Source organism: Rhamphochromis sp. 'chilingali' (genome assembly GCF_963969265.1).
Source record: "Rhamphochromis sp. 'chilingali' genome assembly, chromosome: 3".
NCBI lineage: Eukaryota > Metazoa > Chordata > Actinopteri > Cichliformes > Cichlidae > Rhamphochromis > Rhamphochromis sp. 'chilingali'.
The window spans coordinates 12,819,821-12,834,178 of NC_137931.1; the positions used below are offsets into that span (position 1 = coordinate 12,819,821).

At 39.7% G+C, this 14,358-nt stretch overlaps 1 long non-coding RNA gene across 1 annotated transcript; it reads left to right on the plus strand.

Moving 5' to 3' along the window:
- Window positions 1-1,052: 1,052 nt before the first annotated feature.
- LOC308394544 lies at window positions 1,053-14,043 on the plus strand. The gene is made up of 3 exons (XR_013971229.1): window positions 1,053-1,142; window positions 12,887-13,203; window positions 13,430-14,043. It is a non-coding gene; the product is annotated as an uncharacterized lncRNA (long non-coding RNA).
- Window positions 14,044-14,358: the final 315 nt, after the last annotated feature.

Here is a 14,358-nt window from a genome sequence, read left to right on the forward strand (position 1 = left end):
GTGCTTGCTCATATAGGCTCATCTAATCATTAGTTTTCTCTGTATTATTATTATTGTAGAGAGATATAAACAGTAAAATATAAAATTTTCACCACAATTTCTGTTAATATTTAAAAGCTTTACAGTCATTACTGTACAGGTTGGTACACAGTGGTACAATCAAATCCATTGTTCAGGTGGTTTTAAAGCGGTGTAGTGCATTATGTAATTACTTATTACAGTTTATTAAATGATTGAAATTACAGTTTAATTGTTAAGGAATGCAATTAGTAGCCCTTTGCTCTTAAATGCATGTAATAATTGTGCAGCTGCTTTAGAGTGTGCACATTTTTGACTCTTTATTTATGTATTTATTTATATTTTACTAGGGCCTTCTTTTTTTGTCCTATTTAATGTAGTAAATTAGCCAGCAGGCACATCCCCATTCATGCCACAGACTGACAGCAAAGCACACATTCCCAGTTTGATGTCAAATGTCCATATGAAGTAACTTTACCCAGCTACAGGTGCAGCATGCAAGGTGTTTTGCTTCTCTCTCTGGAAACACACACACACACACACACACACACACACACACACACACACACGCACGCACGCACGCACGCACGCACACACACACACACACACACACACACACACACACACACACACACGCACGCACGCACGCACGCACACACACACACACACACACACACACACACACACACACACACACACACACACACACACACGCACACACACACACACACACATTCCTGACACGGTCTAAAGTGATTTTAAACCCCTTACATTCTGCACATGCCTTCCTTCATTTTTGTTTCCTTTCCCACTGAAGTTCTGCTGGTGTCCATCTTCACACACACACACACACACACACACACACACACACACACACACACACACACACACACACACACACACACACACAGGCTGACAGCTTATGCTACCTCCCACATGTGTGACAGGTGTCAGGCCCAGTGGGAGCATTTACAGCCCTTAAACCCTTGACATTTGACCGTTGACCTTCTTTACTCCTTCAACCCTGAGACACCTGCAAAGGCCGGAGTAACTCCTACAGGTGGAAGAAGAACATGATACACAGAGAAAACAACACCACTATGAAGCAGCGAAGCGAGCTTTAGGTTGGTAAGTTTTTAAAATAAAAACCGTTGTAATAAAAATTTTACTCTACCAGTAATTACTGCCAGTATTTTTTAAGTCTTAAATAATTGAATTATGAATGAAACTCAAGCTAATCTAGACTGAAAGTTGTGGATACCCAACATAATTAAAATTAAGTTCACAAACATTACTAAATAAAAGGAGGCTGGTATTTATTTAAGTACTTATTAAGTAATATTCAGTGAAATATGAGGCATTCCAAAGATGTTCTGATTATTATAAGTCATTAGCTGCTGTGTCAGTGTTAGTAAGTGAGCAGGTGATCCCTAAATTCTTTTTCGTGTTTGCTTTTCTCTTTTACTTGAGTGAAAAATAAAATGAAAGAGAGAAAACAGTCTTCTGAAATTAACTATTTTTAACATAAAGATATCTTTTAATCACCTGAAATCACCTGTTTATGTCAAAAAGAAATAAGCCGGATACAGTTTTAAAATTTTTTACATTAAAAGAGTTTTTTTATCTTAGTCAAAATGTAATTTAATATTTGGTCTTTTTACGTGTGTGATCATTTAGCCTGTTTCATGATGTGCTGTTAAACACATTATGACATTTTTAGCCTCCATACTAATGAAAGTGTTGTTTTTTTTATTTGCAACCTAAAAAAGAAGTTGTTGGTTTTCATTTTAAAAACTGAGACATTTTTAAGTAACTTCTAAAGAAAAAAATGCACAACTAACTAAGGAAAAAATGTGCATATATATATAATTTTTTTTGGCAAACTAACTCACACAGTTAAACCTCATTTACACCAAGAATATTATCAGATAGTGATGCAAGATATTTTTCCACTATTGAATTAATTAATGAATTCAAGACTGAACAATAAGATCAGACAGAAAGGATGTTCATATTTAATTTTGACCTGTCTGTGTCCCCATACTAATTCATGTATTTAAATTAGAAACATATTCCAAATGTGCATCAGACCAATTTTTGTGTTATAAAACATACACATATACTAAAGAGAGAGACATATTTATCAGTCAGGGGGCCTCTCCATTCTCACTTTTACTTCTCAGTGCAAAACGTGAAGGAAACACAAAAATGCTTGTTAATGGGATTGCACATACAGACCAAGGTCTTTATCACCCAATCAAACATGCACATACAGTGCATACAGCACAACCACACAAAGACACTCAGAGTGCCACGTTTTAATGAAAACATCTATATCAAGCAGCTATTCGCCAGATGTAAAGAAGGACAATTACTGTAGTGTTTTCCGTTTGATTGCAAAATGGGGGAAACTTAATTAAAATTCACAATGATTAGCATACGCATTGTGCATATGCTGGAAATTCAGACAGTGCACACACCACTACCACCCAGCCTAACAGCCCCACCCCCATTTCCTCACTCGGGGCTCCCCAGCGTGTTGGCTGTGAAGTGAGTTTAAAGAGGATAAACACCCCCTTTTAAACTCTCCCCTCATTTCCTCCATGGCCTCCTTAAGGTAATCTCCACACACACACACACACACGCCTAGACGCACATGGCTGGCTGGAAGTTGACCCTTGACCCGGACAGATTTCACGGATTATCCCGTTTTTTTGTCTGAGCATTGCCTTTCTGATCCACTTCTTTTGCCCTCATGTTTAAAAGACACACCCACCTTTTTTTTCCTTTTTCCCTTCATGCTCAAGCTGATAAAGCCTCTCCATGCTTTACCTGGATTCCCAGGCTTTGTAACCAATACCACTGTCTCTCTAAGCCATACAAATACAGGGAGGAGGTTAGTAAAGAGGGAGTCTAAGGGTGGGGGGATCGAGGACTGAGAGGCAGGCAGTAAACGATGTAGAGCTGCAGAGAGAGGTGCTGTACATTCACACTTAAGAAACAAGGACTTTTTGGGAGAAAGGGTAAAATGCAACTTTAACACAAATCACAGCTTTCAATTTTTTTAAAAAGTTATAATTGATTTTTTACAGAGCAGAAAGGAAAGGCTTGGAATATTTTTAGAAAACCCCGAGACCAAAATTAGAAAAGACAGAAGAAATTAAATGAACAGAGATTTAGCAGGCAGGGATTAAGGGTTAAGTTAAAAAAGAAAAAGTTAAACACTGCATCCACCACCAGCACTACCCACCCACGCCTTAGCCTTTGAAGTGATTAGACAGCTTCCAGGGCAGAGGGAAAAGCCATTGACTCACCATATATTCATGCCACTGGTTAAACAGCAGACTTAGGCAGAAGAATAGAGATTAGCTGCACTCTCAGCATCTCATTACATCCTAAAGGAAACCATTCAAGTGGGCTTCAACAGCTGTTTTGCACGATTCACCCCATCTCAGCCAATGAATGAAAGTCACATCAAGCTACTGTCACCAACAGAGAAATAAAAACACTGTGGATGCTTAGTGGCAGCAGCAGCAGGATCGCAGACAAGCAACATCGCACAAGCTGCGAGTGACAAACAGCAGAAATTTGAGTGACGGAAAAGCCAAAAAGAGCTTGTAACCTGTCAATCAAAGAAAAAAACAACAATGTGTCCTTCTCTGACCCTCCCCTCATACTGTGAGTGACATTTTGATTGGACAAGGCACTAAAAATATAACATCTAATAGGGGCTTGTACGCTGTCAGTCACAGGAGCAGAACCCCCTCTTTCACCTTTCATGCCTTCCACTCACACATGCTTCACAATTGTGGGACTGTGGGGGAAACAGGTATTAAGCAAAGCTTTCAATGTTTAATAGATGCCATTAAATGCACCTTTAAAATTCTGTCACACTGTCGACTATATTGTGACAGTCAGAGTTTGGAGGCATCTACTGATCACTAGACAGCTGTCATGCCTTACTGACTCTCATGAGGTCGAAGAGGCTCTTTATTTATTTATTTTACCAGGTTCAGGGTGTGTGATGACGTAAACAGGAGGGATTGCCTTTGCATCAGTTTTCTACATGCATCAGTGTTTGGAAAGTGAGCCAGTCTTTTATAATTTTGTAGCTGTACATTAAAAGGTGACATTCAGCTTCAGTTTAAGGGGCTCAGCTGCAGTATTCTATTAACTGTGTAGGAATTACCGCTATTTTTAGCACATTTGGCCCTGAAAGGTCAAATGTGCTACAACTTCAGAAAACACCAGCAAGTAGAAAGACATTTCTAAAGCACACGAAATACAATGGATGTTGAATAAAACACAAGGGAAATAGAAGAAAATGCCACAAAAGCTCACAAATAAAATGCAAAACACACAAACAAATTTTAGTGTTTTTTAGTTCCAGTACATTTGACCTTTCGGGGTCACTGTAGTTCATATCTAACAGTTAATGCAATACTTTTGTTACATCCTTTAATTTAAAGCTGAAAGTCAGCACTTTAATCGTATATTGATTTAATGTCAGCTGTGGTGGTAGACAGCTACAAAAGTACAAAAACGGTGTCACTGTCCAAACACTTATCATCTCTGACCTTTCAGGGCCACTGTAAGAATCCCCCATTCAGATGTTCAAAATTAATTGGGCAAACTGACAGAGAATGGTCCAAAAAACAGAGACCAGCTCACCAGGTGAAGATGCCACGTTGATGCTGATAGGAAGGAAACACTAAATCAAATTACTACTCTTTACAACCAAGACAGAACATTATCTCTGAGTCTGAGATTAGAGGTGGTTGGAGTTTCAATACCATCGTAGGCATTGATATCCAAAGTATGTTAAGTGATAACGTATGAATCCTGCTTCCGGGTGCAAATTACTCTGTGTTTATTAAGACTGTTGTGTTTTTAATATGTTTTAATGCTTTGTATCTTGTTCTATTTAATCTGAACAAGCCCCTAAAAAAGTCCGTGATCACTGTCGGCCTCTCTCGGTTTTTATTACTGTTCATTTTAAAGCCCAGTTTTTAAAACCTTACATGTAACTACAGCCCAGCCCATGCAGCAGTATATTAATGACTAACCTCCTATTGTGGATGGATTATCTCAGTTATTCTCCTGAAGTTTGGTCTGTTTACATCCTGCCATTCGATTGCATTTGTCCCTAACCTTCGGGATCCCTCATGTTAACTTTTATCGTGTGAAAAAAGTTAGCATTCATCCTCCATCTTCATTGTGTTTATGTTATGCTAACCGTGGCTGTGTAGCTAGCCATCACGTAGCACATCATTATATACCAGCTAGCCCAACTTCAGTAACCCTACAAACGCCACTGCAGTTTAGTTTTGTCTTCATTTATGTCGGAAGTGATAGCAGAGCAGTATGTCTTAATTTTTTCAGAAATCCCTCAGTCAGAACATGCTATATCATGTTTAGGTGTAAACTAGCGAGCTAACTCCCTGCTAACTTCTAACTCTGTTAAACTTCATAAATCCTGTTTTCATGGATGCCTGGATGTTAAACTTAATTGTTACACCTGGTAGAGCAGCAACACTGATCATTTTATTAAAGATAAAAGAATTTTGGCAGTTTTTCAACTCTCATTGATCCCGCAGTGATCGTTTGACTTTGGGACCTGAAGTGTAGTTTGGGCCCAGACACAGCTAATGACGTCAGACTTAATGACTGGATACTAGCATGATGGGAACGATACCTTGTTTATATCTTCTATGTTCAGTATTTAGCCCACTTAATTGGGTTAAATTATTATTATTATTATTATTTTTTAGGAAATGAAAAAATATAGGTCAAACATCCATCCATCCATCCATTTGCTTCCGCTTATCCTTTTCAGGGTCGCGGGGGGCGCTGGAGCCTATCCCAGCTGTCATAGGGCGAAAGGCGGGGTACACCCTGGACAGGTCGCTAGTCTGTCGCAGGACTAACACACAGGGACAGACAACCATTCACACTCATATTCACTCGCACATTCACATCTAGTGGCAATTTGGATTTTCCAATTAACCTATCCCCACAAGCTGCATGTCTTTGGATGGTGGGAGGAAGCCGGAGTACCCGGAGGGAACCCACGCAAACACGGGGAGAACATGCAAACTCCACACAGAAAGACCCCGGCCTGATGGTGGAATTGAACTCAGGACCTTCTTGCTGTGCAGCAACAGTGCTAACCACCGTGCCACCGTGCTGCTCAAACATGTGCTAGAAAAAAATGCCAGCATTGACTTTCCCATCTATTTTATTTATAGCCTATAACACATTTAAATAGCAGAAGCTGAATCAAAGCGCTTTAGAGAGCAGCACATTTACATTCCAGTTCTCCAAAAAACACACAAAATACATGAAAAGCTGACAGCTTTGCTTTGTTGTGTTAATTATTGTGGAAAGTAAAAATCACAGTGAGCGGTCATGAAAATCTGTTTAGAATTTGCTAATTGATAATGAATCATTTCATAAATCATGACATGTTGATCTCCACTACATTAGTTACCTTTGTAAGTTTTAAGTATCTGTATCGGAATTAGTATCAGGAATACTGCCTCCGTATTTATGGGATATCGGATTGATACTACTATCGTACACTACTACTTGAGATCGTACATTCAGAATTTGGCGTAAATAACTTAAAACAATGGATCCATCCTGCCTCCTATCAACAGTTTAGGCTTGTGGTGGAGCCTTGTGCTAAAAAAGAAGGAAAAGGCCAACTAACTGAAGATAAGCAACTAAAGGTTGTATTTCAACAAGTAAAACAGTTTAATGACAGCTTTATGTGCAGAAATGCATTAAATAAAAGATTGAATAGCTTTAATTTGCTAAAACACATAAAAACAGAAGATATCACAAGTTTTTATACAGTTTAGGATTTTTTTTTCTAAAGCCAAGTCTAGTTTTAAATTATATTTTATGGAATTAATAAGGTTGGCTCAGGATGAAGAGAATTAATTTAGCAAGTAAACGGCATGGCCATAAAACATGCTAACCTTTAAATGCACAAGTTTCTGATTTGAGTTAAACACAAAACTAATGTAATCAAGTGCCACAGATGTTATGAAGGAATGTGTGTGTCAGAGAGAGAGAGAGATTTTTCTATATAGGAAAGTGCACAATAAAACAAAACAGGGAACAGACCGGAACACATCAAACTAGAAAAAGATGAATGTGTTCTTTGTTGCTTAATCTAAAGTGAACTCTGCTTTGCGTGCTATTCAGGAAAGAGAGTGCGTGTGTGTCTAAGCCATTCAGCATACTGTTGCAAGGCTCGCTGTGCTTTGACAAGAGGTTAGCAGCACTAAAATAAACCTCAAGTGAACCGTTTGTCTGATTTTCCCATCAAAATAATGAAACATGATCAGGTTTCGCTGCGCTGTGCCAGGGAGCATCCAGGGTCCACAACTGTCAAGGCAGACTTCAAAGACTTGTGGCCCTACTGCACTTCGCCTACCCTGGCCTCGCTGACTCGCTGGCTGGATGACATTCCTGGGTTGTTTCTGCTGCTGTGTTTTTTTCCTTTTGTGCCCTGACATCCAGCCTGTAGCTCTCACAGCAAAATTACAGCCAATATTTAAGAAGGGGGGAACCTAGCCGGACAGCGAGCTCACAAGGAGACTGAGAATGTTTTCTGGACACGCTGCGCAGAAGAGATCACTGTCACTTGAACACTTGCTACTCGTTCCTGTCAAGAATGGCAAAACTGGAGCCCAACACTCAGAAGGCTTATTCCAGGACAGAACAGGAAGAGGGTGGAGTTCTTTCCGCGCAAACGGAGCTGGAGATGTCAGGAAAGAAAAAGCTGACGGAAAACAAATGACTTCCAACATGGCTGTCTTCTTCAGTAAACAGAAAACAAACACGTGGAGCAACAAAGGGGAGCCAGAACAATTAGTAACATCCTCTTTACAACAGGAGAAGAAGGGGGATTATATGAAATGTGGTCTTAATTTCGAGAAACACTACCACTAACAGCAGCGCTGCTATGAGATAAAAGCTAACAGTTGTCACAACCATGGACCCATTTGTTTACGGTAATTACACTCAGCAGTGCTGCCAACTGGGAAACAGGCTATGGCTGTTAGAAAGACCACAGAACTGTATTAGCTGTGTTCTCTAGTGGCTGCTAGCATATTTATCATTTTTCAATATTTATCAAATACTACAAGTATTTTATATTTTGGAATGTAGATTTTATTAATCTTTTAGAAGGGAAATGCAACACAATCTTGCACGTTGGGAACTGAGGTGTAACAAAACTTCACCGGCTGTATCAAATTTTGTTACACCTCAGTTCCCAGTATCGATACTGTGTCGCTATTTATGAAAATATGTATATAAATATAAAAAATGTTAACATTTTTTGCAAGTAGCATAACAGCATAATTATTTCAGTGAGGTCAAACACGTGTAAAATATGATATTATTAATTAAATACGTCAATCACTGAAAAAAGTATGAGGAATTAATTTACACTATACACGCACACTAGATGTTTGCTAGCCTTACAGAGTACCGCCAGATCAAATGCGATGAACTGCAGAGTATTCATTTGCAGTACTGGGTGGCCTGCGGCCTGTGGCATCACTACTGTCCCTTTCATTTGGAAGCGCCTGGAATGATGTGGGTGGATGAGTGTAGGTCCCCGTATCCCATTCGTGTGCAGTTTGTATCAGTCTGTGCATCTCTGTGCATGTGCGGTAGACTGAGCTGAAGGCCAAATGAAAGGAAATCACAGTAATCAGAGTCGACACGGTGAGATGCACTCACACAGCAGATATGGAATGAAGACACAGGGCTGGACCTGATTGTTAGTTTCTTGTACTCACTCTTATACTTAAGAGACGCAGAGACAGGACCTAGCTGAATGACTGACATGTATACAAATAACAAAAGACAGGAAGTGTATTGAATGCAAATGTTCTCTTTAAATCCCCTCTTAAATCTGGTTGTGATATGAAGACGAGTATCACTTTACTTTGGGTCATCGAATGCAGCAGCCTGCAATCACTGGCAATGGGTTACTGGCAAACCATCCCAAAAATACTGAGAAGAAAGATGGCAGGATGGCCCTGTGGTTAAAGAAACTATCATTCAGCCAGAGAATGCGGGTTTAAGCTCCATTCATGAACTGTAAGAATATCTCCCTACTGAGGTGTTCAGCTGAAACTCAAACATAACGCCTCACTGATTCCTGATATTGGATGATTCTTCAGGACCCCAGATAACAATCAATAACCGTGCTGGTAAAAGTTCCCTGCAAACATTTTAACCTCTTAACATTCACCAGGTTTCTGATGAGCCACTTAGGGTTAGAGTTTGCATATTTTTAGACGCTAAAAGTGGTAATTTTTCAAAGCCTGATACAAGAATTCTGGCCTTGCAGTTTGTCTTTTATAAGCTGTTTCGTTTGGGTATACCATTTAGGCAAAATGCTGTACGTCAAAGACAGAGTGGGGTTAAGCAGCCTGGCAGAGGTTTAAATGCAGTTTGACAGGTTACAAGCGCTACTTAACAAGGATGTTTAAACATATTGTACTTGACTGTAACGCCTACTGATCTGGTCACACTACCATTAAAAAAGCATTTGTACTTTTTAAAGTCATTTTTCAAGTCTGTAATTTTACTTTTACTTAAGTATATCTTTTTTAAAGTATTGTAGTTTGCTGCGTTTTCAATCACACCCGTTACTGAGTAAATTAAAAAAAAACAAAAAAAAAACACTGCGCTTCAGAAATACTGCAGGGAACGATGGGTAGCAGAACAAATTGGCGCTAAGGTCACGATAAAGATGGAGTCTGACATCGGTGTTACGGATCCAGTGAAAAAAGAAACCCCGTCGAATTCTGCTGACCCTGAACTCGAAGAAACTGATGTGGACCCCTGGCCGTATTTAAGGGACCATTTCGGCTTCAAGTGCAAGAAAGGCAACAGCTTTATTATGCAGCGTAAGCTGTGTTTGCCCAGAGAGACCAAGTTAGCAGCTTTTAAAAATTCCACATCAAACCTGCATGAGCATGTAGAGGTAAGTTAAATAAAACTTGTACCGTTGGTAGCAAAAAGGCTGTGCTCAAATTAATCACATTAAGTTAAGACATCTGTGAAGAACACAGCTAACGTTGGTTGGTACTAGCAACTTGCTGTAATCGGGCACGTTGTTGTCCACGCAACTTACTTTTTTTTTACTGGGTTGGTAAATTGCCAAAAGAAAATGTGTTTACTTACGTTTTTCCTGTTTGTTAATAATAATAATTTATTTTAAAAAATAGTTAAATTAAAGACGGAAGCGGCTACTTTCTTACTTAACCCACATATGTTCACACTGTAGGCAAAAGAATAACAGAGCGCTCACTTGCCTTAGATTAGTCAAACACAGCTGACTTCTGTTACTTGTTAATTAGCACTTGCAACCTCCCATTAACTAGCCTGTTACTGTCCAATAAAAAAAACGAGGTATAATGGTATAATTTACCAGCAGTAGCTATGTAATGCATTGATGTCTTATTAGGGACTTATGAGGGAAAATATTTTATGTAAAATTTGGTGTGTTTAATGAAAACAAAATTGATTTACATGCTGATTTTTTTTTTAAATTGTTAACAGAGAAAACATCTATCCAAGCTGAAGGCCTTCAGTGACTTTATAGCAACGCGGAAGCGAGCCCTGCACCAGAACCCCCAAGAAAGCAAGCAAAAATCAGTGATGTGATGGCATTGGGTGCAAACAGACGAGTATCACGGGCAAAGGTTGACAAGATCATGATTAATTTCATTTGTGAAGGTCTTCATCCATTTTCTGTGGTTGAACAACCTTCTTTTAAAGAACTTTTGTTGGCACTGAATCCTCACTGCAAAGTCATTTCCAGACCCACTCTCGGGACCAGAATAGAGGGAGCTGCCAATCAGATGAAAAACACTTTAATGTTGCACCTCAGTAAAGTTAGTCATGGTGCCACCACTACAGATTGTTGGACAGCACACCAGCAAAGTTTCATAGGAGTCACAGCTCATTGCATAGATGAGGAAACCTTGGAGAGGAGATCTGCTGCCCATGCTTGCCAGAGATTGAAAGGGTCCCACACCTTTGATGTCCTAGCTGGTGCCCTTGATGACATTCATTGTCAATACAGAATAATGGGGAAAAGTAGTAAGAATGACAACAGACAGTGGCTCGAACTTTATTAAAGCATTCAGTGTGTTTGGTGAACAAGGTCAGCCTGAGGAAGCGGAGTCAGAGTCAGATCAAGACTCTTCTGAAGAGACCAAAGCACACTACCTGGACACATTCACCATCCTGGAGCAAGATGGTGGTCTTGAGTACCAGCTTCCACCACATCAAAGGTGTGCATGCCACCTATTAAATTTAGTCGCCACAACAGATGCTGCCAAGGCAGAAGAGATGAATGATGCATACAAACGGCTATCACAAGCAGCCTTTGGGAAATGCCAAGGAATCTGGAATAAGTCAGGTCAGTCCTACATGGCAGCAGAAATTGTGGAAAGAGAATGCAAGTTCCAGCTCATCCGGCCAAATCAAACTCGGTGGAACTCAACATACATAGCTCTGGAGAGAATCATACGGATCATACAAGAGAAGGGGGAGGATGCTATCAGGAATAGGGATGGGTATCGTTTAGGTTTTATCTGATACCGGTGCCAAACTGGTACTTTTGAAACGGTGCCGGTGCTTAAACGGTGCTCAAACCGGTGCTTAAAGAATGGAGAACACAAAATTGGTCCTAAAACCTCTCATGTTCAGCTGTTTTTTGTAAAAAGATAACAATGTTAGCCTTTTCTGCAGCTATGGGGCATATATGGTATCACTCTTGGCTGGAAGCAGTGCTTAAACAATGGAAAAAAATTAAACTTTGTCCAAAAACCTCTCGTTTAGCTGTTTTCCACTTTTTCTTTGGTCATTTTAGCCTTTTTGGCCAGGGTGAAGGGAGTATCTGCCATCAAACAAGAAGACAGCTGCATGTAGCTATGATGATGTTTGCTAGTTCACCTTACATGCATTAATGTAATAACGTGGTTAGCCTACTCAACGTAAATTACACACGAACAACATTAAGCTACTCACGCAGAGAAGAACGGCTGCTGCTGCCATCATCATCCTCATCATTTCTGCTACACTGGCAGGGCTAGGGGCCAGGACTGTACTCTTCGGGTTTTTGGGGGATGTTGCTCCGGGTCCGATAACTGGCAACCCACCCGCAGTAGATGTGCTCGGTGTGAGGTCTCGCAGCAAGCTATCAAATATGCCGCATTTCTCGGCTTTTAAAAAAAACGCTATCCGTCGCCAGGTGTTTCATCGGATTCGAGGTGTTACCTCCTTTGTCAGTATCACTGTATCACCTTAAAGCACTTGTTGCAGGCTGCTGAGTTTGCATATTTTGCTGTGAAGTACAGCCAGACTTTGACCGCTTCGCCTTGGTCATTTTTAATCTGTAGCTCTGCTCTAAAAGAACGTATGTACCTGGACCCGCCTACTATCCTCGGAAACGTAAAATGATTGGCTAGAAGTGTATCACAGCTCAGGAAAAAAAGCACCGAAATAAAGCACCGAAATGTGCGCTGCTTTTCGATCTGGTTACTATCGTTTATGTCAGAACCGGTGCCATCATGGCACTGGATACCAGTACCCATCCCTAATCAGAAATGTCTGTGAAGAATTCAAAGTGAAAATGTGAGTATTATTTTGTTATTTCTAAAGTATGACATAAATGTCACAGGTGGAAAACAATGCTGGAGCTAGCTCACTTATTTGTTTTTCAAACCTTTTTTTGAATTTTTAAAATGCATGTCCATACTTGGCTCTACATTCCACATCTATGTCTGAAGGTAATTTAGTAAAAATCGTTTTGCTTTATGTCATACAGGCTGAGTCCAGCTGAAATTGCTTTCCTGACTGAGTACTGCACTGTGATGAAGCCTGTGGTGAAGGCTTTAAACCTCCTTCAGTCTGAGACGAATACGCACATGGGGTGGCTCCTTCCTGTGATCTTCCAGCTAAAAGTTAAACTCAGCAGACTGGAGACCTCCACCAAAATGTGTTTCCCACTCATCAGAGCCATTCAGGATGGTGTCCAAAAGCGCTTTGGTGGGATGATGGAAGACCCTGAACTGATTGCTGCTGCAATCCTTCTTCCGAAGTTCAAGACCACCTGGACTGAGAGGCCTGATATCATAGAAGCAGGTCTGATTTCATAATTTAATATAATGCCGTAATCAGTTGTTTGTTATGAATTTCAATAATTAATTAACTAAACTAACTATTAATTATATAAAGTACAATAACATGCACCTTTCTACACAAACTGTAGTTTTTGTAATTAGTGCACTATAATAAACTCTTGTTGCCTCATTTATCCAAAATTAAATGTCAGAAATATTTAATGTGTTGTGTATTTGTCATTCAATAGGTCTGATCTATGTGAGACAACACCTTGACCAGATGGCAGAGGCTGGGGTGGAGTCAAGCAACATTCATCAGATGAAGAAGACTTCTTCTTTTCAATGAAGTCCAAAAGGCCACAAGCTGCTGAATTCATTTCCACACATCAAAAAACTTTCTCTCAAACTTAACACTGGCCTGACTGCCTCAGCTGCCTGCGAGTGTCTCTTTAGCTGTGCTGGACTACTGTTCACTGCAAAACGAGCAAGGATGAGCTCTAATAACTTTGAAAATCAACTGCTCCTCAAAATTAACAGGAAGTTCAGAGAGTAACACTCTAGGATGGACACAAAGGAACTTAATCTGGAGGTACAGTAGGGCAGGGCCAAGTTTAAAAAATGAAAAAACATTTTTATAGCAGCTGCCGTGGTTCAGTTCAGTACTTGTTCTCTTATTTGACAGTTTAGAACACATTCTCATGTAAAAGAATGATATGGTTTTGTATTGAAAACACTGTGATACCTGACAGTTTGGTTGATTGGTTTGGTGACCATTATCCATTTTCATGTATAGACTTGCAGTTTAACTGCGACTGCACTTTAATTTGTAAAGTTTTTCTTTTCATTAAAAAAGAGCTACTTTGAGTTTTATATCCCACTGTCTTCTTTTGCACTACTCAGAAGAGGCTGTCCTCCTGCTGATAAAAAAGTAACTATCTAACTTTTACTCTGAGTATATTTTAAATGAGCTACTTTTTACTTTTACTTGAGAAAATGTTTAGGTAATTTTACTTGTACTTGAGTAAAATATTTTAGTACTCTTTCCACCTCTGCCACAAAGTCAGTTGGAGGTACTTCTGTAAAGGTTGGCTGAAAGTCTTTGTTAGACAAGCATAAGGACATTTGTGTTCATTTACAAATCATGTAAGTAATTGTTGTTCTTAAGAAAACAAAATTA